Raw genomic sequence first — 22,786 nt, 5'->3', positions numbered from 1 at the left:
TCAGTTGCGATGCGACAGACACGACTTTCAGTTGTTTTCCGAGCCTTGATTTGTAAGAATAAGGAAGACTATTAGCTGGTCTTTTATAATACTGACAAAATAAGTGTCCGTGACAAGTACGAGTACAACGACAACACATTATTTGGGAGAAGTTCGCAGTTTATTACGCCAGGGGGGGGGGGGGGATTCAAAACCACCGCATTCGTCTAGAGCACTGCCGCTAGACTCTATCATCCAGGTAGATGTGCCAAATTTTACTTCAGTTAGAAAACATGGATATGGCGTACTCACTCACAGGCGACGTCCATAGATGTTTTTTCTTAGTGTCACGAGCATCGAGTGACACTCTTGTTTCTTGGGCAGCACTTATGGTATACCTCCTGAGACGACCGGGGACGAAATGAGGCAGCTCTGTGAGGTGCCTAAACGGTAGCACTTTGCTATTTGTCGCATTTAATATTGTTCCGGATTGTCAGACTTTAAGGAAACCAGGAAACTTGGTGGGTTAGATACAAATATTGAAATGTTATTTGCTTATGATGTTATTTTAACGGACTGCCGTCCTAGCAAGGGAAACATCGTACATTTTGGCAGTTTGCCATTTTTCTGATAAAAGGTCTGAAGACTGGTCGAACGTCACAGGTGCGATAGAACACCACTAACTACTCTCTCAACTGGGAAGCACAGCGTTGCCTCAATCTTTACGAATAGATGACTTCTTAGGCTTTCGTAAATTAGCTGTATGCGTATTGTTTATTGTTCCGTAATCCGCAGCTGCGAAAACAGCCTTAACATAAAGGCACTTCACTATTTTGAATACCTTGTCCTCATACAGGTGTAGAAACAGTCCAAACACTCATTTCTTTTTGATGTATGCAAAGGCATGCCCAGTTTGGGTGAGTGTGTCGAAGGCGGAGAGTGCCGGAACTACGCTCGGTTCCAGCGGTGACACCAGATCGGATAAGAATGGCCGGATTCGCAGAGTGAGCAAGGGCCGCTGCTATGTTGTAATCGGTGTTAATTAACTTTGGGCTTTCGTATCCATTTCTTCATTTCTTCTTTTACAAACAGTACGACTCTTTACTCCCGAAAGAATAATGCTTTATTTAAGTCCCAAACGGACAGATTCGCGATGTCCGGAACAGCTTCACCGAGAATGTAAAAAAAAAAAAAAACTGTCAGCCCTTCCACTGGGGTGGAGATGGAAGACCAGCGAAGCTTTACTATGGTGGGAATGGTATGTATTTCCTATTATGACTATTACGATGTGATGGTGTAATTGGTTATTTGAGCTATTAAAGAATGAGAAATATGTATGATCCGGTGATTTTCATTTATTTAGTGACCCCAGGGACCATGACCATCGGTCGCTACGGTACACCGCCATAGGGTGTACCACAAAGGTTAGCACGTTCTTCATAAACACGTCAACAAGGCCACGCGCGTTTGGTGCGAACGCGGGCAAAACTCCGCCGCCGTCGATAGCTGTTGTGCGCGTTGTTTGTGTGACCGCACACAACCGCTGTCAAAACGCTGGCTACGTGACCAACGGCTGAACGCCGTTGTCGACACTGTTAGGGGAGATGCGGGTGAGAGCCCAGAAAGAGCTGGCGGCAGAGGCAGGCAGGGCTGCGCGCATGCACCGCAGAGGGACAGCTGGCACGCACACGCAAAGTCTAGGGTGCCACGATGCCCTCCCCCCTTCCACTGGGAAGTCGCGTTCGCTCTCCGCCGTGCGTTCGCTCCCCGTGAAAGCGCGCGTCCCTCGCCCTCGGGCGATTTCACTCGCACATAAGTCGCGTTTGCTCTCCGCCGTGCGTGCGCTCCCCGTGAAAGCACGCTTCCCTCGCCCTCGCGCGCTTTCACTCGCACATACAGCATACGGCCAATGAGAGTTTTTTTCTATTGCTGGACGCGACGACCGAAAGGTGAGCCCTTAACAGCTTCGCTGTAAAAGTAAGCCTAGTTCTACCCAATGCGAAATCCTCTGAAACAGCGGAGCTGTGGTTTTCTTGTGTTCCTCTGATTTTTTGTGATTTTCTGTGATTACCTGTGGGTTTCTGTAATTGTGTGTAAGTGTGTGATTGTGTTTGTTTTCAAGTGGTTTTCATGTGATTATGGGTTATGTTTTGACATTTACTGCTTACCATTCCCTAACTTCCGGTCGAGGAAATCTCTTGCACCGTCGGTCAAAGGGACCTCTCGGCGCTTGCGTCTTTGTTACGCCTCTGTCTGGGACAAATGAGGGCTCCTTTTTCTCCAAGTACGCTTGATTTGCGTTTCTTTCTTGCGTAGCTCCGGATTAGCCTCCCGCCGCTGCCGTTTCGCTTGCGCTTTCCGCAGACGATTCTCGTTGGCGGCGGTCTTTCGGCGGTTACATCTGGCTAGCGCTTCGCTCTTTTGTAGCTCCGGATTAGCCTCCGGCCGCTGCCTTTTCGCTGCCGATTCCCGTGCTCGAAACGTAGAATTCGCCCTGCGACGGCGCTGCCGCTCTCGGGCGAGCTCCCGTAGCGGCTCGCGCCGAGCGCAATCAATGGCGCTCCCCCTCTCCGTCCCCCGGCGCCCTCGGATGGATGGATGTATGCTATGAGCGTCCCTTTTGAAACGGGGAGGTGGGTGGCGCCACCAAGCTCTTGTTATTATTTTACCTAATGACCTGCCTTTATTTTTGAGAAAACACACAAATACAAAGAATCTGCGTCGGGAGATATCAACGCGCGGCTTTTTGGCAGTCCAACCCATTGCAGAATCATTGCTCCAGATTACACCGCCCGGCTTCGATAAACGCTGCAAACTGGCTCAAACTTTGCGGCTATTATCAGGTGTTGCTGATTTCATCATAGCTGTCAGAATACTGCTTGCAGTTTACGTCCTGGGACAGAACTGTGCTGCCTTCTTGTTTCGCCTGTGGTGACAAGACGGGACCTGGTTTACTTTTGGAGCGTCATACTGTTTCTTCGCGTTCTTTTTTAGTGGCGAACCCTTCAGTGTTTTTGATTGGGGATTCATTGTGAAGAAGTTGTCTAGTGGGTGATCATCAGTTTCGCGTGTAAGCTTTTCTCGCTGCCTTTCTCGAGCCGCCGTTCTCGAGTTTCCACTCTCTCCTGTACAGGCACTGCTGCTCCTCGCGTTGCGTGCCCGGATCAAAGTTTAAAATACTCATTCGATAATTGCCCACTCATTATCGTGGTAGGTGAAAATGCGCGTTTCACCGCGTTTGTTGTGCTTTTGCCCTCTGCCATGACAGATGACGTGAATTTTGAAGTTATCACTGGTGTTCTCGACCTTGTGCTCTGCGAGGTGCCGGTAGACGCAATAGCCGCAATTTTATGGCTCTCAACTCCCAAAAAGTCGGCACTTGCTTATTCAGAATAGGCGTCCCGGAACTCGCGTTCTGTAGCGCTATCTTTGTCACAATAGTAAGCTTCAAGAATTTTTCATTTGGTTGGACCATTTGTAGTAGGAGCACGCTTGACATCTCATTTTCAGGACACACTTGCCGTGGCTACGTGTGGTAGGAAGTCCTCGGCCGGTGGTTTGTGTCACTGCTGTGTACGATGTTTGACTAAAGGCACTCGTTGGGGCCTGGTCTCCGCCACGTCGCCGACATAGCAGGAAACAGATTCCTGTCGTGACAAATAGTTGCACACTACTGAAAAAAGGGCCTCTGCGGGGTGTCGTCATGTGACTCTTTTTGCTTCAGCGTACACATGCTCGAAGTACGGCACAATATTAGAGCGTTACGCGGCATTTTTGAAGGACGAAGATCCGACTTTCTGATATCTACCGTATTTTCGCGCATATAACCCGCCCTTTCATATAACCCGCGCCCCTAACTTTGAACTCCACGAAAAAGAAAAAAAAAATAACCTCGCGTATAACCCTCGCGCTTATCCGAAAAAATGAGGACTAGGAAGTTACAACTATGCGCAGCCATCATTTCGTTTTCGAATCAAATTTATTTCAAAACGACCGCCGCAACGTTGTCAGCGCTGTCGTCTGATTCACTGCTGCCACACGAGGCTTCGTCGCCGCTCTCGAAGGCGTAATCGTGTTCGGAACCATCTCGCAATAACTCTGTTGCCGATTTCTTCAGCAGCAGCTATGATCTTCAGTTTCTGTTTCACAGTGAAAGACTGCCGCCGAGACACATTCATGATGCCTAAGGCTGGCCAACTGTGCAAACTGGGCGTACAAGTAACGGCACCTGACTCATGCGAAAAGCGAGCGAAAAGCACAGAACACCCATACCGAAAAGCATTTTTCTTCTTCCATGCCGAAAAGCGTCTAACCATGCATACTATGAATGTGGATCAGGCAATAACCTGTGTTGGCCTCTTATTGGCTTAACACACGTCGGTGTAGATAGGCATGCGGACAGTGCGGACTCTGCACAGCAGGCCGCGCGTTGCCGTGAAGCCGACCCCCACCCCCTCCCTTCGCGAATATTCGCAGATAACCCGCACCCCCACTTTTTACGCACTTTTTTAATTTTTGGTTCGGGTTATACGCGAGAAAATACGGTATGTTGACTACCCGCATGCGAGTGTACCACGCATTGAGCTTCTTGTGCTAAATATAACAGCTGCTACGTATCTCCCTCTACGGCTGCATCGGTGCGACAGCGGCGTTGTCTTGGGTGGCGGTAGTCTGAAGACGCTGACATAACCGATGGTGGACCCACCAATTCGACTTCTAGTCTCTGTTGCTGGATATAGGGTTTCTCGTTGACCATGGGTTTTGTGGCTTCCACAGTGGCAAGCATTGCCACCACCAACTTGACTGATTAACTGAATGAGTGAGCGATTAATTCATTGATTTATCTACTTTTCAAGTCTGGTACGTGGACGCTTCAAGTGGAGAACTCAAGCAAGGAACAAGCCGTGGTCAACATTCTGGTCACGTCCCAAGCCAGAGACCTCAAGACGCCGATAGTGGCTTCGTGCAAAATGTCAGAGGAGGTAGATGACATGGTCCTTGACACAAGGCTTACTGCGGTGGTGATCAACACGCAGGGGCTTAGGTGCCCTGTCCGACTGCATGACGACGGCAATGGTAAGAGAACCTTGGGAATTGCTTCTTACAGACAAGCTTGACACATATTGTCGCGCATTGCAGGTATGGCTATGCTTTTTGATATGTGGTTTAATACAGCTATATAAGAAAAATTATGCCATTAAAATGCAACCACACACGTCAATATGACAGGACGAGTCATATGTTGGTGCCTTTCGCACACCAGTAATGCTCTGAAATTGCTATCTATAATCTGTGAAAATAGAGTACTGGGAACTTTTATTCTGCTAAATGACTTGCTAAATTACTGATTTTGCTAATTGATTTCGTAGTGCACAGTCGCGCATTTAAACTAATGTCTCGCAGTTGCGCATAAATATTTTTATTTGGTCGTTTTACCAGTGTGATATTATTGTATCATCTAACTAATCTAAAAATAGTCGGCTTTGTTTGTATTGCCATTTTTATGTGCTTATAGTCTCACTCGAGCTTGCAATATATTTTCTTTGTACTATGCTTTATTATCTGATTATTATTCGTGTATTTTTCTTCTTTTCAGTTTTGTTATGTGTATCTCATAGCCCTTTCCCTACGTTACCAGTGTCCACTTGGCAATGGTCGGCAAATAGCAGCGCGTAGAAAACGAGGGACGAGCGTAAAGAGACATAACGAGCGCTGACTCCCAACTGGTCTTTATTTCATAGAAGGCGCACATTTATAGTAGCGACACATCAAAAAAAAAAAATCTTTATACTTTGTGCAAAACCCGTTTTTCTTTTTCGAGAAGAAAGAATGGGTGTTCACATATTCCTCACCAAGTTTGTGAATCAGATCTGCTTCAATAATTGCTCGCGTCGTCTGATCTATCGTCGTTTTGACGACAAAGTTCTTTTTTTTTTTTGAACATCGGAGCACACCCGTCAGAAGGTTCACGTTTCGAAAAGTAACACAGTTACCCATTCATTGTTCTTTTTGGCTAAGACCTCAGGAGATTGGTACCAGCTTCCTGGGTCTATAACGAGCACCAGCGACCCCACACACTTTAAAAATGCCTTGCTAACTAGTTGATTAGCTGGTCTTTAAGTTTTGTATTTCTGCGTGTTGTGTTATATATTTATTGTATAATTATTGTATTCACGTGCTTACTTGCTTATGTATAGGGCTTGGTGTTTTCGGTGTTTATTTTTCTTGAAAATCGGCGGGTGTTTATCGGACTTTATATTTCCAGCAGAAATTCGGCGTTTATCGGAGTTTATTTCCCGTAAATCCCCAATTCTCCGAAATTGGGAGTTTTGCATTATTCTCAAAACCCGAAAATCTTACATTAATTCATATCTGAATACTAAAATATCAAAACACACGAAGCACATTTTATTTTTCCTAGAACGTTTGAATAGACCAAAACATACACGCACAAGCGAAATACTTGAACACAGAACACATTTAATTTTGCGTATAACAACCTTAGCTTAAAGCTTATTGTAAAACACGCAAGCATGCTTTGCGAGATTGCTGTCAGTGATGAAGCGCGCTCCTTTCTATTGACGGCTCTCAGCTTTGAAAACGCCCTTTCAACGTTAGCGCTAGAAACAGGAAGCGCCAGAAGACGCAGCGGGCAGCGAGAAAGCACTGGCCACTCCACATTGTGAAGTCTCCAAAACGACAGGGGTTCAACAATGTTACGTATTTCATAGCACTGTAAGTTCACAAAATCACTCAGGAGCTGGCTCAAGTCGTCAGTTTCAAGAAGCACTAATTGAAAAATGGGCGCATAGGTTTCGAACGCGCAGGGAACCTTATGCTTCACATTTGGCTTCTCAATTTAAACACAGTACCAAAACGATTCTTTGGTGTACTGAAGTTGATCGCACAGGTTACTCTCAGATGTCTTTCTCCACTTTTCGGCGACAACAGCGTATGATCCGTTAAAGTCGGCGACAACCGTTAAGCGTTGATTCTTGTCAAGGAGGTCCAACATACTTGTGACATCTGATGCGAAGACCTCGGCTGGATCCCGCCATTGACTGATGAGTGCGTGCAAACGAACCCCCAGTATGGGATAAACTTGGTGTACCAGGGTACTCTCTGCCTCAAGTTCCTTAATAATTGATATCACGGCACACGCATTGGTCTTCAGAAACCTCATCTTAACGAGCAAGTCGTGCACAGCTTCAGGCGATGAAACAAGACTCCTGAGCTTCTCACACTTCGTCTCCTTGGCTTCGTCGCTTCTCATGAAAGACAAAATGGTGCGCCAGTAGTCCAAAATAGCTTCTAGAGCTTCATAAAAAGACAACCACCTCGACGGACATACGGTTTTCAGCGACTTGATGGTCATACCCATGGCCAAGCACACAAGACCAAACTTACGGCGCAGCTCCCGCGACGATTTCAACATGGCAGGAAAGTGCACAACAAAATCGTGAACTACGTTGAACGAGCTCGTCCTGATTCCATCTTCCAGAGCGTTGTCCAGTAGGTGGCACGGATCTTTGAAGTGAAGCGCCTTGAATACGGGGTTGGAGAGTGGCAAGTCCTCGTGAAGCTTCTGCATGTAAGAAGCCGAGTCGGAGCACAATACAGCTACGTCGCCTAAGGTCTTTCCAACCTTCTGAAGGGCAGTTTGTATCAACACGCCAATTGATACTGCGTTACACTGCTGCACTGTTCGCAAGTCGATCAAGAGGGTTCTACGTAGCTCGTCATCGTAGAATGTTGCAAGTACCGCCACGGCCGGACGTCCATGACGTTCCGGTGACTCATCGATGGTGACGGAAATGGGCTCGTCTTTCATCAAAGAGCTTATCGTCGCAAGGTATTTGTCACTGACCTCATGTAGGTATTTCCGATATAGCTGGTCACTACCTGGCATCGTGCGTGCCACCGGACACTTGCTTCGGAAAAGGCTGCCAAGAGGTCCATCAGCCAGGTGCAGTGGAATCCCAGCATTACAGAGTGCACGGCAAAACTGATGTGAGATGTCATTCGCATCTTCTCTCTTTGAGCGGGCCCGAATGATGCATTCTTCAAGAGAACTTTGCTGTGGCGAGTTGCCTGAGAGATAGGAATAACAAGACGATGTGAACAAATCGGGCTCCAACCATGCAAGCGTGTTTAGACCCTGGCATAGAAGTAAGCGTGCACGATGAAACCTCGTGAAACTGTACGAAGCATGCTGCATTCACTCTCACGCAGCCGTTAATTCAAAGCACCAACACTTCAGCTAGATCTCGCCTGTGTCTGCGTGGCGCTTCTTCATATGGACGTGGCGCTGTGATTGTAAATGCTGCGCAGTTCTCACGGTGCCCTTGCCGTTGGCAATGCTAACTGTCACACGACAAAGCTTGCAAACAATGACTCCTTCAGAGGACGTCGACACTTCGAAATCGCTATACTCTTTTACGTAGCCGCCGCAAAGCTTTCGCTTTCTTCCCATTTTGCTCGCGCGAAATTTCTCTTGACGGGTCACAGAAGTGCGTCATGTGAGCATGCGAAGGTTTCCGTGAGCGAACTTTCCACGCTTGACCCTCACTGTCGTGGCTGTTTGAAACTGTTGTCTCTCGCGCGCGCCTGCGAGCAGACCAATCACACACACCCAATACTGCAATCCACTCCAATGAAATCTCTTGAGGGGGGCAGCGGCGGCAGCGGGCGGCGAAGCCCGGGGCCCGTATATTCGATGTTGTCTAGGCGACCTAGCGCCGCTGTCGCCTGGCGCGCCTTCGCGCGCTTTTGGTGCGCCTACATTCGTTGACCTGTTGACGTCTCTCGCTTCGCGCGCGACAATGCCGTTATTAAATGTGCGATGGGTGCGGTCACCGAGATACTGGCGACGCGCGGTAAACATTAAATCGCTCAAACCCGAAGTTGTACAAACGAGCGCTTAGAACTTGCCCTTTCGATAAAGAACGGAACCAGATCATATTGTCCCTTGAAATCGGAGTTTATCGAATAAATCCGAATTGTCAAAAAGTTTAGCGGCGAATGTTTATCGTATTTTTTCGGTAAAACTGAAAACGCGGAGCCGTAATCGTACGGTACACAGAAGTGTCGGGCTTCGCGCGGAAAGTTCAATGCAGGCTCGCTTTGATTTTGATGCGACAACAAATGAGGTGCGCAGGCATTTTTTAAAGATTAACTATGGCGGTGCGTGGTTGTACGCACGGTAAATTATCTTGTTCAACAAGAACCGCCGGAGTGGGTGAATATGACACAAAATAAACACATATGTCGATAGCACATTTTCTACTCGCCAGCGCCTTGCCAGAATAAAATGATGAGTCTTGACATGCAGGTGCTGCTTCGATCGTTATCCCAGTTTCTACACAACGCCACTGCTGGTCGCGTTTGCATCAAGCAAGTTGTTATACGGTTTCCGAAGACGTGACCGCAAAGAAACCAATCCGAGAGTGCGCCAAAATGCTGCTTCTCAAAAAGTGATGTCCATGTGGAAATTCCAGCCGCAGATGACGAAGAAGAGCTCCTCCCAACAAAGTTCCGGAGGTAGTGCGGACAACGTGGAGACTTCATAAAAGTTCCGACCCGAGTACTTGAAGAGCTGAACTCAAGACCGGGAAATTTGGACGAAGCAGGTGCTAATTTATTATTTACGTCATAGAGATATGTAAAAGAATAAGTAAGACTATTAGGTGGTCTTTCATTATACTGAAAAAAGAAATGTCCGTGACAATAACGAGTACGACGACAACACATCGTTTGGGAGAAGTTCGCCGTATAATACGCCGGGGGGGGGGGGGGGGGTGATTCAACACCTACGCATTCTCCTAGAGCCCTACCGCTATAGACTTTATCATCCACGTAGATGTGCCAAATTTCCCCTCAGTTATACAACATGGCTAGGCGTACTGAGAGATACGCGACGTGATTAGCCGTTTTTTCTTAGTGTCACGAGCATCGAGTGACACTCTTGTTTCTTGGGCAGCACTTCCGGTATACCTCCTGAGACGACCAGGAGGTATACCGGAAGGTATGTACAGTACAAAATTCATGGGTTTCATAACATATATATAAGAGCATAGGTTTAGTTACAAGTTGAGTTACTTAAGTGTCTGGAATAATTAGATTGTTTTAGAAATCACTCATTACCGCTCACCGAAGCACAGAACAGCGACGCCGAGGTGCGAGGGCCACTAAGAGCCACCTAAGTCGAATATTAGGGTCGCATATGGTTTCTTCCTTTGGTCACCTTGCACGTCGATATCCTTGCATCATATACATATCCTTGCATGGTCACCTTGCACGGCGATATCCTTGTACCATATAGATATCCTTGCATGGTCACCTTGCACGGTGATAAGGTGTCCAAACTATCATCCACCAAGATTTCAAAATATGCAAAAGCCACGTATCTGGACAGAACCAAGGTAATGTTGTTTGCCGTCTCTCGGAGACACTCAGATTATTTTTTGCATTGTGTCTGATTACATAATTAGCCTTAGTTATTCATCATCTCAAATATTAGACAAAAAGTGTCAATGAGAGAATGTAGGGCAAAATGAAAAACTCCCGGTGCAGCACAGAAACTATAAATAGAACAGACGTTCACCAGCACATTCCATATAGCGAACACGGCGCCACGCCGAAGACCTCAAAGTGCACTTCTTTGTGCACTCTGAGGTATTCTGTTACTTGGAGGTGGAGAAGAGAATGTGCGGTCAGTTTAGCAGTGTCAGTGTGTCGTGCGTGCAATGAGTTGAGCTCCGTCCAGCTGTTCGTCTAGCCGGAGTGCTACCTCGAACGTCAACTTCCTTCTTTCCAAGTTAGGTGGCGTCGTCGTGTCGTATGACTGCCTATTCGTGAATTCATTTTCCGAACGCCATGGCCGCTGCAAGTGTAAAGAAAAGAATCAACTTGAACTGTGCAATCAAGTTGAACGTGTTCCAGCAATTTCTTTGCGGGTAAATAAACTGCGCTTTTTTTCGCGTTACGTGCATTAACTTAGTGGCCCTCGTACGCACCAATCCATAAGCGCCGTTTGCCTCAGGGCCTACCATTGGATATATTGAATTACCTGTATACCGAATTTTCTTTGTGTGCTCTCCTTCAGATCCGATATATCCGGTTTAGACTGTATTTAAGGTTTTTGTGCAAGTCATGTCCACCTCTTCGTGTAGACCAGCTCATGCACCATAATTGTTCTATCTGCCACAGCCAACCTTGAAAATTTTTTGGAAGTGTTCGCTGAAACACTGGGTATGTTTGTGTATGGGGGAGGGGGAGAAACAGAGAGAGAAACATAACTTTATTTGCTAAATGTATTCGGTCGGTGGACCGGGCTTTTTGAAGGGCTACAGTAAATTCTCGCGACGCTGTCCCTAGCTATGAGTTACAAGATACAAGAAAAAAAAAAAGGAAATACAGAAAGAAGAGCGAAAAAGTGTTATGGAGCAGGCGGCCAAAGAAATTACTCGTTGGTTACAGGGCCATTGAGAGCGCGTTCGCCGAGTCGCGCCCCTCGTTTTCGGCAGCGCTTCGGGCCATCACACGTTTACCAAGACGCGAGTCGTGTGGTCGAAAAAGGTGTCGCGTAAAAAAAGGAATGGGGTACGTGTGCCCCCTACTGCATGTCAGACAAACACACAGTCAATTTTACGGTGTTCTTAGTAAACAAATGTGTTGCACTTGGAGAAAACAGCGTAAATAACTTTTGTAAACAGTATGTATGAAAACAAACATATTTATACGATACTTTTTTATTAGAATAGTTGACAGTCTGCGCATGTCTTGTGCGTTTCTTATTTGTCCTCATTTTATGTGAGCGCTGCACGAACCATGAGGTGAATGCATACCAACTAGTTCCGTTTTCAGTTCTAATGCAGTTTGCGAATGCAATGTATTGCGGGTGCCAGCTGTATCATCTGTATTTCCAATTACAGCTGCTGTACTTCAGGTCAGAGGCAGCAGTACTGACAACGAGTAATGACAACACAAACACCAACACCTCCTGAGAGCGATGCAATTGCTGTGAGCACGCGTTATGAGCAAAATATTTTCACGGCCCCAAACAACAGGGAAAATGCGTCCATACGCATGCCTCTCGGCTGCCATTGCATACGGCCGCCTAATAGCATAATTTGCGCGGCTAGTCGCAAAACAAATTATGGCGGAAATTCTTTGCAATGCCGGCCCAGTGCAACGTCACGCAACGTCAAATTTACGCTTACGAGGTGGCCCTTCTTGTGACTCTCCTCACGGTATATTGCTTCAGCCAATCAACAAGCCGACCTGGCGGCTACCTTGGACCGCCACCACATGTTCGCGCAATTGCAGATATATTTTACGGGCTTCTGCGCGCTACCACCCACTTTTCTTTTTGAAGCGCTAAAGTAACAATATAGCTGTCAAGGATATGAAAAAGGTATAAGTCGATAAAACTTGCAGCTCCACGTCAGATTTTGTCATTTTGATGAAAACGCTTAATTGCATTGTGCAAAACTGCGGTTTGCCGGCGGAAATAGTGAAATACGTGACCTCTCGAAAACCAATCAGAGAATCAACATGACGGTTGATGGTGGCCGTGCAGCCGCCATGCTTATCGATAATAAAGCCCCCACTGTCGTAAACACGTCAAGCGTCGACTATGCCTGTCTTTAGTATTTCTTGGACTTCGATGGCATCACAATAGAAACTCCATCGTAAGCACGTCGCACACAGTCGAGAGCTATTGGCACGTCACTGTAGCAGTTTAGAAGGCACTGGCCACGGTGGACGACGATGACGAGGCGGCAAGGGCGGCTCAAACAGGTCGGAAGCTTCGGGCGAAAAGCGATGCAGAATGACCTGTCACCGACATCAGCAAGGGAGCTTATTGGAGCCGCGATTGAAGCGCGACTATGTTTGGAGGGAACAAACGCTGCGAAAGAAAAAAAAAACGCTTTTTTTAATGCAACACAGTTAGATTCATTCAAAGAAAATAAAATTCCTAATCAATTTTATATACGCCTGGCGAGAAAAGATTAACCCTAATTTACTTGATCATTATAAATAAATACCTTTTATTGCGATAGCAATTATATGGACACTCAAAAGCAGATTTCTGCCGTCGGCGTCGCCGTCGCCGTCGCCGTGAGGTTCCGTATGACGTCAAATACAGCGTTCGGCCGCGCGATGATGATGATAAGTGGTTCTTGAGGGAAAGGGAAAGGTTGGCGCTATCTTCTGCAGCCCTTGAGGGAGCACGGCTCAGCGCCATTCGGCCGCGCGCCGAACGCTGTATGTGCGAGTGAAAGGGCGCGAGGGGCGCGTCTTTCACGGGGAGTGAACGCACGGCGGAGAACAAACGCGCGTTCTGCGCCGTGCTCGCTTAAGGGCTGCAGAAGTAGGCGTCTCTGTTCTCCTTCACAATCACCATGTATGTAGAGCAAACGCGCCTTCTTCCGACGAGCGAGAGGCAGGGGGGGGGGGGGGGGGGGGAGGGAAGGGAGGCGACGTTTAGCTGCGGCACGCAGTGCCTATTTATATCAGAGGCTCCGGCAACAGTCACCAACGCCGCACGCATTTTGAACGAACGCGGGCAAAACGCCGACGGCGTCGACAACAGTTCTGCGTGTTGCCGATGCTGCTGCATGTCCAAGTTTATACAGCTGATAAAGCTAATATCATTACTCCGTATAGCTCTCTACAAGTTTGCTATCGCAATTGATGCTTCGCCTTTCAGGTGAAACTGCGACAACTTATTTTTCTGCACCCACCGTAAGAGCCCCCACCGAAAGCGGCGGGCGTTGACGCCGCTGTCACTTGCAATGCTATGCAGCTCTTGAAGTGGGCAGAAAGGGGCACACGTAAAGTTCACCTGTTAGATTACGGCCCCCTCGCATGTTGTGTTGCTTTGCTTGTCGACGTTTGTCTGAATTTGCTGACGCGTGTAGTTTCATTGTTTCCTAACCTGTTCAGTCAAAAGTAGTCAGTTGCGACCGCCAGATAATTGTTCACTTTGGTTGTTTTCGTGGGACAGCGCTGGCCGACGGGCTTGGCGTCCGACGAAAGACCGAGCACACTACGCCCAAAGCGTTTGTCGGCCTCGAAACAAAGTATGTCCTGCGCAAGGGTGCGGTGTCGACACCCGTATGGCTGAACTTTTCCTGCGTCGGTTTCCGCGCTGAAAGCTGGAAACGCCCCTCACGTCGAATGGCGGGGCATTTGAATATACAGCTCTAATGGCAGGCCTCCGAAAACAAATTTCGCGCCTTGAGGTAAAAATGACGTCACTTCTATTTTTAATAGATAAGACGTCAAATCATTTTTTCTTCCGCCTGCAGTGTTCCCTCCTCATACAGATGGTGCTATAGGCACCATGAACCGCCATGTTTTGAACGTATGGGCTTGTATGGAAGCTTCGCAACCAGGTGTAATTACCTTGGAGGCGGTGCCATTAAGCCCGCGCCACTTTCGAAAAGCAACGCATCACAGCTGTGAGTTGGGATGGTCGTCCTGAATCTGGGCAGCAGTGTATCGAACCCATCCAAACTAACATATCGAACTAAGCGTAATAGGTTCCCAAACCTGCGGTAATGCTGGCCTCTGTCCGAGGAACCTGCGTTGAGCAGAAATTGCGCGGCGATGATCTTCCGCTCACTGTAGAAGAATCGACATTTGGGCGAGTCGGTACTGCTTCAACATCTTAAATGGGCAGCGTACGAACGACTAGGAGAAAAACCAGGTCGTAGTCGTGCTTGCGCTGCCCATTCAAGATGGTTGCCGTTCATGTTGTGTAATTGTTTCGGGAGAGCCCGGGAAACGACATGTGTCTGCTTCCCGGTTCATTTTTTCGCCTTTGTGAGCTATGCAAGGAACCGGTTAATTCCGTTTTATAATGTCACAACACGACCCCTTAAATACATCATCTATACCTTCGCTTCATTTCACTCTTTGCGGGAACATTCGTTTACGGCTGTCTATTGCGGTTCGGAACCGACTCCAGTCTTGTTGAGGACGCGGCCCAAGACCAGGAGTTACTCGTAGGCAAAGCGACACTTTTCCAAATTCACGATGAGCCCCGATGACTTGATCACCTCCAGTAGTGCCGCTTAAAGTGATAGTCGAAGTTTGATGCGAGGCCGACGACGTCATCCAGGTAGACTATACAGGTCTGGCATTTCAAGACAGATGTCCGTGCCTATTACACGCTAGAAAATTGCTGGTGCCGGGCGCTCTCTTCGCTCTCGCCGTCTTTCATTGCCCTCTGCGCTCCGCATTCGCTTTCATGTTTCACTGTGCTCGTTCGCTCGATTACGAGGCGTTGTCTTGCTATTTTCACTCCAAGCTAACGCACTTCTAATTAGTCATGCCCCGCCCATCTTTCTATACTATCCTACTTACAAAGAACTATCAACTCACTTATCGCCTACAATCGAGCACTGGGCTACATACGCTCAGCATTGGAGTGGTGAAACCCCAAGGCACTACTTCAGCCATCTAATAATACTTGTTTTCTGCGGCTCGGAACACAGTATCCTGTTATGTAGACGCAGACTGTAATACTACGTGCATTTATTTGCATTGTTAAACTAATGAAAGTAATATATTCAGCGTGACAACCACTGCCTTCCATATCAAAGGCGGCACACAAGAATGTCATACCAACGCCACTGGCGGCTGCTACTATGCAACATACCTTGTGTGCTAGGCACGTTCGGCCACAGCATTAGTCCACTCTACTGCTCATTAGTCCCCTCAAAGTCCCCTCAAAGCTTTAGGTTCACTGTAGCCACTACCGACAAAAAGTCTCAAATTTTTTGTTGTATGCTAAGGTTTTGGTCTTCATCAAAACTTTATTGGATGCAAAATTAAAACAAGCACCTACTTTAATATAATCAGCTACCTTTTAACGTATTAAAAAGAACGGGAAGGGTTGGGGCTAAAAATTCGCCGCGAGCGCGCCATTGGCAATGGACGGCGGATAGACAGATTATGCCAAAAGAGGAGAGAGTCTTTTCACTCCCCTAAAAAAGACGTGGCAAGCGGCGGCTTCCAGTGACTGCGATGTTGCAATATTGCGGTGATAACATTAGGCGGCGCAAGAACATTGCATAGCGCAATATTCTGTGTTTGACACGAGGAAGCGGCGTCTCCCGGCTGCGCTTGTGTTGGCATACGTGGCTTTATGTCTAAATTTTATTCTCTGCTCTTTTCGCGCGTTTCACACTATCTTTGAGATCTTAATGCCATCCAGCAAACTCAGGTTATAGCAATCAGGCGAGCAAGACACCCAGGGGATCTTGCATAGCACCACAGGAAGGCGTTATGATCCTTTTCATCTTGCGGTGGTGGGTTAACAGGTGCGCGGAAGAGGCAGTGGACATCTGAGTGTTTCCATGCCGACTTGTACATCATGGTGATCCAAAAATCAAATTGACCAACGATTCCGGTAGTCCCTAATGCAAGATTTAAGCGTAGCTCTATATACGTTCTTCCATTTTGCGATGTATTGGCTGGCGCAGACAATCTCTCTCGTTCGGCACGTTCCAAACGAACCGAAGTACGGCGCGACTGACTCGCTAATCGGGACATCGCGGGAGGCAGCGCGTGGTTGACGCGTGGAAGCGATTCACAGCAGCCGCGGAAGAGAGACCTCCGCCGGTGGACAGACGACGCGTAGAGTACCTTGATGCGCGCGCCCCCGCAAGCGCAGCGGAGGTGAGCGAGCCCATCTAGGCACCCGAGCACCCGAACGACGCCCGCTACTCTGGCGTCAGCTCTGAACCATCGACGCCATAGTCCGTCGTGCGCGGCAATACTCTCTCCTTATGCTTGCCAGTCTAATAGCTTAAACACGTCTGATAAGCACGCAGTAAATTACATTGAATATATTTCGTGCCCTTGCCTGCTTTCTTTTTTTTTGTCAGGCTTTCGTCCAGTTCTCTTGTAGAAAACTTAGCTAGCTTTACAATCTTTCGAGGCATTTGTTAGAATATTCACGTGTGGTTCCTGTGATGCTTGATTACACAATGCTCCGACGACAGCCTGTATCGCTACTGAATTGAGTGAGTTTTCGAGATCAGTGAGAGCAATATAAAGAGGTTGCTTGTACTCCGCTGATTTCTGCATTTCTTGATTGATGTCACGTATGTCAATCAGTCTAAAGTAGCCCATCTTGAAGCCAGCCTGCTCGTTTGCTTGATAAAAGTCAGGTGTTGCCCAGAGTTTACTGAACATTCCATTCGGGATTATATTATAGAACAGTGCGAACAAACTGTTGTGAGTATAATTCTCCTATTCTCTGAAGTTTCCTTTGTTATAGATCATGCAGTACAGTGTTGGCATTCTTCCAACTCTCTGGTACACCTGATGTCGCAACGCATAGAGGGTCGCAAGCTACACATGTGTAATCAACCCTCCATCTTTAAAGAAATCAACATTTATTCCATTTTCCCCTGCTTCGTTTTACTGGGGCAAGCCTACCACAGCTCTTCTAACCTTATTTCTATTAACGCGACCCTAAACCACTCTTAGCGGAAGAACAACCATTCATCCATCCCATTTTAGCCATTAAAAGAAGGCGTTCGCAGCGATAGCAAGGCCCAGCTTGTATGCCTTGCTAGTCCACTCATATACTTCGGACATTGTCTTACTTAACACTACATGGAGATGGCATGGTTGGTGTGACGCAGCAAAAGAAACAGGTGCATCGGGACCGAAATAGCGCCCTGGAAACCACCAGCCGTTTTGTAATGCTGGCGCAACAAGGAGCACTGCTACCGTATATTCAGGGGTCGCACTTCGATGCTGCTCGAGATGAGACCGGCGAAAAACTGGTCGGAGATTGCTAGCGTCCATTTAAAGTATTCAAAAGCTTTAGCTTCACGTTTATGGTCTGTTCCACTAATGCCAGCTTAAGCACCCTGCCAGGCATTCAGCAACGTTACTTTGCCTGGCGAGAATGGTCATACGAACAGGGGAATACCGAACGCTCCCTGGGCTTCACTTCAAAGGCAACAAAGTGGAGTGTATTTTTGCGTCAACTTGCTTTACAGCCCATGAACTACCGTATAGAGCTTCCGCAATAAATTGTCACCAGTGTCCTCCCATGGCAATAATGGATAGAACAGGTATCTGTCAAATCTTCCTTTCAGTAAGGGTTCCTTCGAAGAGAACAATACATTAGATAAAAAGGGGCTTACGACTTTCCAGTAGGAGATACGGGTGGCCGCTACGTCTACACGTATAAAACGTGCTTGAATGCGAGAACACTCGCCGCATGATTTCCTTGGTTCCGAATCTCGTTGGGTGCCCAAGGAGACTCTGGCAACCTCTGAGGGATGTCAAGTTACAGCCTCGATGGCGTGGATAATAGTGCTTGCGGTTAACATACGCCGCACGCGAAAGGACTGCTTCCCGCATCTTCGTTAACCTGACGTTTGCCACACGTCCGATCCTCATGTGGTACGACGATTCTCACAATCCTTAGCTTCAAGCGTTCTTTTGAAGTCATTTCGTTCTCTCGGAATTCCCGAGCATTTATACCATTCTACACACAGCAATGCAATTAGCTTTTAGATATTGCTTCATCATTGATAATTGTTGCGTTTATAAAGCAATGTTTTATAGGAAATGATTCTGTTGCAAAGTCAAAAAGCCGACTAATGCCAGGAGGACGAAGTTTAGGCAAAATCATGCACTACCCACAACACCCATGCTAAGCTACCGTGCCTGCCGCACCCTTAAATAGTAGTGCCTCATATCCTTCTCGCAATAATATTAGGACTGCACGTCGCTCACGTCTCTGGAGGCTTTCAGTATAACACGCTTATAAAATAATCCACCAGCAGTCATGCTCTATTCGGTTGACGTTCAGTTGCTGGAAAGGCGGTGGTTCGTGCGTCTACAAGACATTACGGTGGCAGCGACGCTTGCGTTCGCATTATGAATACGCCTAGAGCTTCTGCATAATTTCGCTCGCAGCAGAAAACTGACAATAAAATGTGCAATATAAGTGCCTACAGGTGAGGAACCGGAATTTTCCTGTAGCTCTACCCGAGCCAGATAAGCAACCACAGACGACGTCGGATAACCGTGATGTTTCTATTCCTGTAACTCTGTGATTTTCGTTTGATTTTCCAGCAGCTCTTGCTCCTAATTTTGCAGCTCCGGATATTATGCAAGACGCGGCACCTACAGTGGGTACTTCACCCAATTCACGGGCAAAGGAAGGTATTCCGTCATGGCTTACGTTTACGGAGACAACAAGATCAGACATGCCCACCGAAGGCCGGGTTTCCAACAAGGCCCCCAACTTACTGTCGGAACGGAGAACGACACAGAGGGTGAGTTGATGAACCGTGCCTTTACATCAAATATACATGGCTGTGTCGCATTGCTTTTAAGGTGGTTATATAGAACTGATGTAGGGGTCCTGATGCTTTACATAGTTCAATGGATTCCTTGTAGAGTGCGGAGTCTTACGCAAATAAACTTCAGCAATTGGTGCGTGCAAAAAAAAATCTCGTTTAGCATCGCAATTCAAAAAAGAAAGAATACTATGTATGGCGCAAAAAACTCGCTCCGTTATTATCTTCGCCGCTGATCCTTGAGATATAAGGCAGCTGATTAGCAAATTGGCCATGTTTCTGTCTACGACTTCTTACGACTGTTATTCTGGTAGTTCTTGAACTCTACTGCGTTTTGCAGAATGATCTTTTATGTACAGGCCCAGACGGCGTGCACTCACGTCTGACCAGAGATTCAGTTTTTTTTCTGTTTCTTTTTCATGTTGTTGCATAAATTGCAAATATTGCAAATGCATAGCAGATTTAAGATGATTAGACCGACGGTGGTTAACAAGTTATAAAGAGAAAACATTTCGATGCATTATAAGATCTGTCAGACGCCGAACAGAACTTCGCAGGTAAGCTAATTACGCAATGTATTAGCTCAATGGGGCCCTGAAACACTTTCCTAACTAATCATAGATTGGCGTCAGTATTACAAGACGTCACCTCACAAATATCCTGCAAGAAAACATTTCCTCTCAGAAAAAAAGACAAACATGACTTACACAGGTTCGTCGAAGCAGTGCGGTGGGAGTTCTTTCTTCGAGAGTGCATTCAAAGAGACTTAAGCGGTCGATTTCTCGATGTTTTGAGGTACCCCATCTAAAAGAAAAGCACGTTGCAGCAACACATAAGCGCATTCTTACGAAATGCGCATCAGCAAGCTTCTATATTAGAGTATCTTTGAACACAAGAAGTTATCGGGATTGCGACATGTTTTTTGTGGAAATCACGCGATTGGCTAAGCTGTTTCAATTGTCGTGCGATATCTCATTTATTCTATTCCGCACAAAGAACTTAATTGTGAAGGGCTCCTAAAATCTTCACAAATGAAAAGTGTAGCGATAGATTTCTAAAATATAACCACTGTTTTTCTTGAAATTAACTTTCATCTCTCTACAAGAGTTTTATCTTAGTCCAAATCAAGTATCAGTTATAGAACGTGCCTTTGCTCGACGAAACGGCGGATGCGTTGGGTCGTGTGTTACGCCCATTTTGTGCAGCATTTTTGGCCAACATTTATGTTGGCCTTGTAACTGATTAAGATAGTGCAGTTGTATTTTACGCATATTCGGATATGTCTGCGATCTTTGGTTTGCTTTAGAACAACAAGAGTGATATTCCGTTATAGAATATGAGTAGTTCATGATTTATGTGTGCATTTAAAACCGATATTGAGGGGTCTAATTTTTTAGAATGATTTCCCAGATGATGAACGCTGGCAGATGTAGATATTCACCCCTTACTGATTTCATATGATATAATTCCCCAGGCGGTAAAGGGAGCCACTTCCTAAACGTGTGCGGTAAGGTACGTGCATGCAACTACTCTGAAAGAAATAAAAACACATAAACTGGCACATGTCGTAGATACAAGTTTAGTATTCATCAAAAGCTACGAGTTTATCACATCCACATCTGCGGAAGTAGACAGTTTCTTTTCAAAGTGAACAGCTTTCTTTGGCTCTATTGCCTGTTTTCGTGGTTGGGATTTGGCCGTCGGAGGTTTCCGGTCATCAAGGTGGAACAAAGCCACTGACGAAAATGCGCGTGCACTGGGTCCACAATGTGGGGCGCGTTCGTTCAATGCAGAAAGCCAACTGTCACAGCTTGATCATAAAGCGCACCATTCACTTATTGAGTGAATAGCTTTCTTTGAAGCATTTGGCTATTCGCTTAAGTTTCTGCAGAAAATGCTTTCAATATTTAAGACTATGCGATTTCGAGAATATATATGATGGAATATGCACTGCTGTGTTAATTACTTGAGAAAAGCCTTTGTTAGTATTTTTCTACAGTAAGACATAAAAAAGCGTCGTTCAACGTGGCTCACACTGGGCATGCGCGGCGCTTCCTTTCGCCTGCTTCATTTAATACTTTGATAGTGGTACCCAAATTAGGACTTATAAGTGGCGAAAGTTGTCTTAGCAATCAAGTAATTAGCTGTGGTATAGACCGTCATCAAGAAGGATTGTTAACACTGCGATATACCACGTCGGAATACCGCGGCTAGCAGCACTTCGCATTTCATAGAAAAACTTAGCCAAGCCTAGTAAAACCCGGGAGAAGCTAGGTCGATCACCAGCTCCGTTGTTTACTCCAGCCTTGCACCACTAGTGCAAGCTGCCCACATTTTACACTCGCTCCTGTTACGAAGACCACTCCATCAGGAGCATAATAAACGTCCGAGTTCACGTCAGGACACGTCAGAACAATCTTCACTGCACCACAGGTCTCTGCTTTTAATTCAGTCGTCTTCCCTAGGGGACTGAACTAGGCAATCTGATGAACGTAGCACCGCCAATAACAATCTTTGATTCGGTCGAAATGTCCCTCCCGTATTGACGCACAGTTCCGCTGGGTCTGCTCCCAATGTTGCACGCTCGCCACCCTTCTTGAAAAACTTGGAACCCACCTGGAAAACCGAGGTCGAAGCTGTTCCGACGGTGTTAGTCGACGTCGGTCCCTTTAATCAATGATTGGACTCTGCATGGCGGCTTGTTTGTCAGGATAAGGATTAGATAGAAGGACCTTCACGGTAATTACGCATCCACGGATGGCCGTGGTGGTTGTTGCCTTGACGCGAGCTCCTTCGTTAACGCTTCATAGTATATGACAGACCCGGTCACTGTTGGTGCGTGCACTGATGAATGGAGTCACTTGTGGGAAACGTCCGAGGAATTCGATTTTCCAGGTTGAGAGATAACACCTTATGCGGGGTGGTATCACTCGATGCCTCTCGAATTTTTGGTAGTGAGTCGGTGACCGAGTACGCCTATTTTTATACTGTTCGCTTGCTTTGGCCGATACGTGTTATTTTCCTGTTCCCGTGAGGATATATAGTATCAACGAGCCGCCGTTGAATGTCTCTCTCTCTCTCTCTCTCTCTATATATATATATATATATATATATATATATATATATAATCCGGTCGTCTACACCTAGCGCGAACCACACGATTGCCAACGTCTTCTTCCACACTGGCTGGCACAGAGCTGGTGCCGATGTGCTCCGGTACAATAAATATATATATATACTGTACCGGAGCACATCGGCACCAGCTCTGTATATATATATATATATATATATATATATATATATATATATATATAGTAGTAACTGGATTTTTCAATGGGCCAAGCGTATTTAGGAAAATCAGAAGCACAACTTCGCGGTTATCTTAGGTTTATTATTTTCCCAACAGTTTCGGTCGGTGGACCGACCTTTATTTTCCTGTATCCCTTGATAAAGGTCGGTCCACC

At 46.6% G+C, this 22,786-nt stretch overlaps 1 long non-coding RNA gene across 1 annotated transcript in view; it reads left to right on the top strand.

Annotated features, from left to right (window-relative positions):
• Positions 1-9,362: 9,362 nt before the first annotated feature.
• LOC125940493 (uncharacterized) overlaps positions 9,363-22,786 on the top strand; it is a 77,736-nt gene continuing 64,312 nt past the window's right edge. The window contains exon 1 of the long non-coding RNA XR_007463693.1: positions 9,363-9,519. This is a non-coding gene — a long non-coding RNA (uncharacterized LOC125940493). The remainder of the gene's footprint in view (positions 9,520-22,786) is intronic.

The sequence above is a fragment of the Dermacentor silvarum genome, chromosome 10 (genome assembly GCF_013339745.2).
Source record: "Dermacentor silvarum isolate Dsil-2018 chromosome 10, BIME_Dsil_1.4, whole genome shotgun sequence".
In the NCBI taxonomy this organism is placed as follows: domain Eukaryota; kingdom Metazoa; phylum Arthropoda; class Arachnida; order Ixodida; family Ixodidae; genus Dermacentor; species Dermacentor silvarum.
The sequence above is the reverse complement of the archived record's forward strand: the minus strand, read 5'-3'. Positions and strand labels throughout refer to the sequence as shown.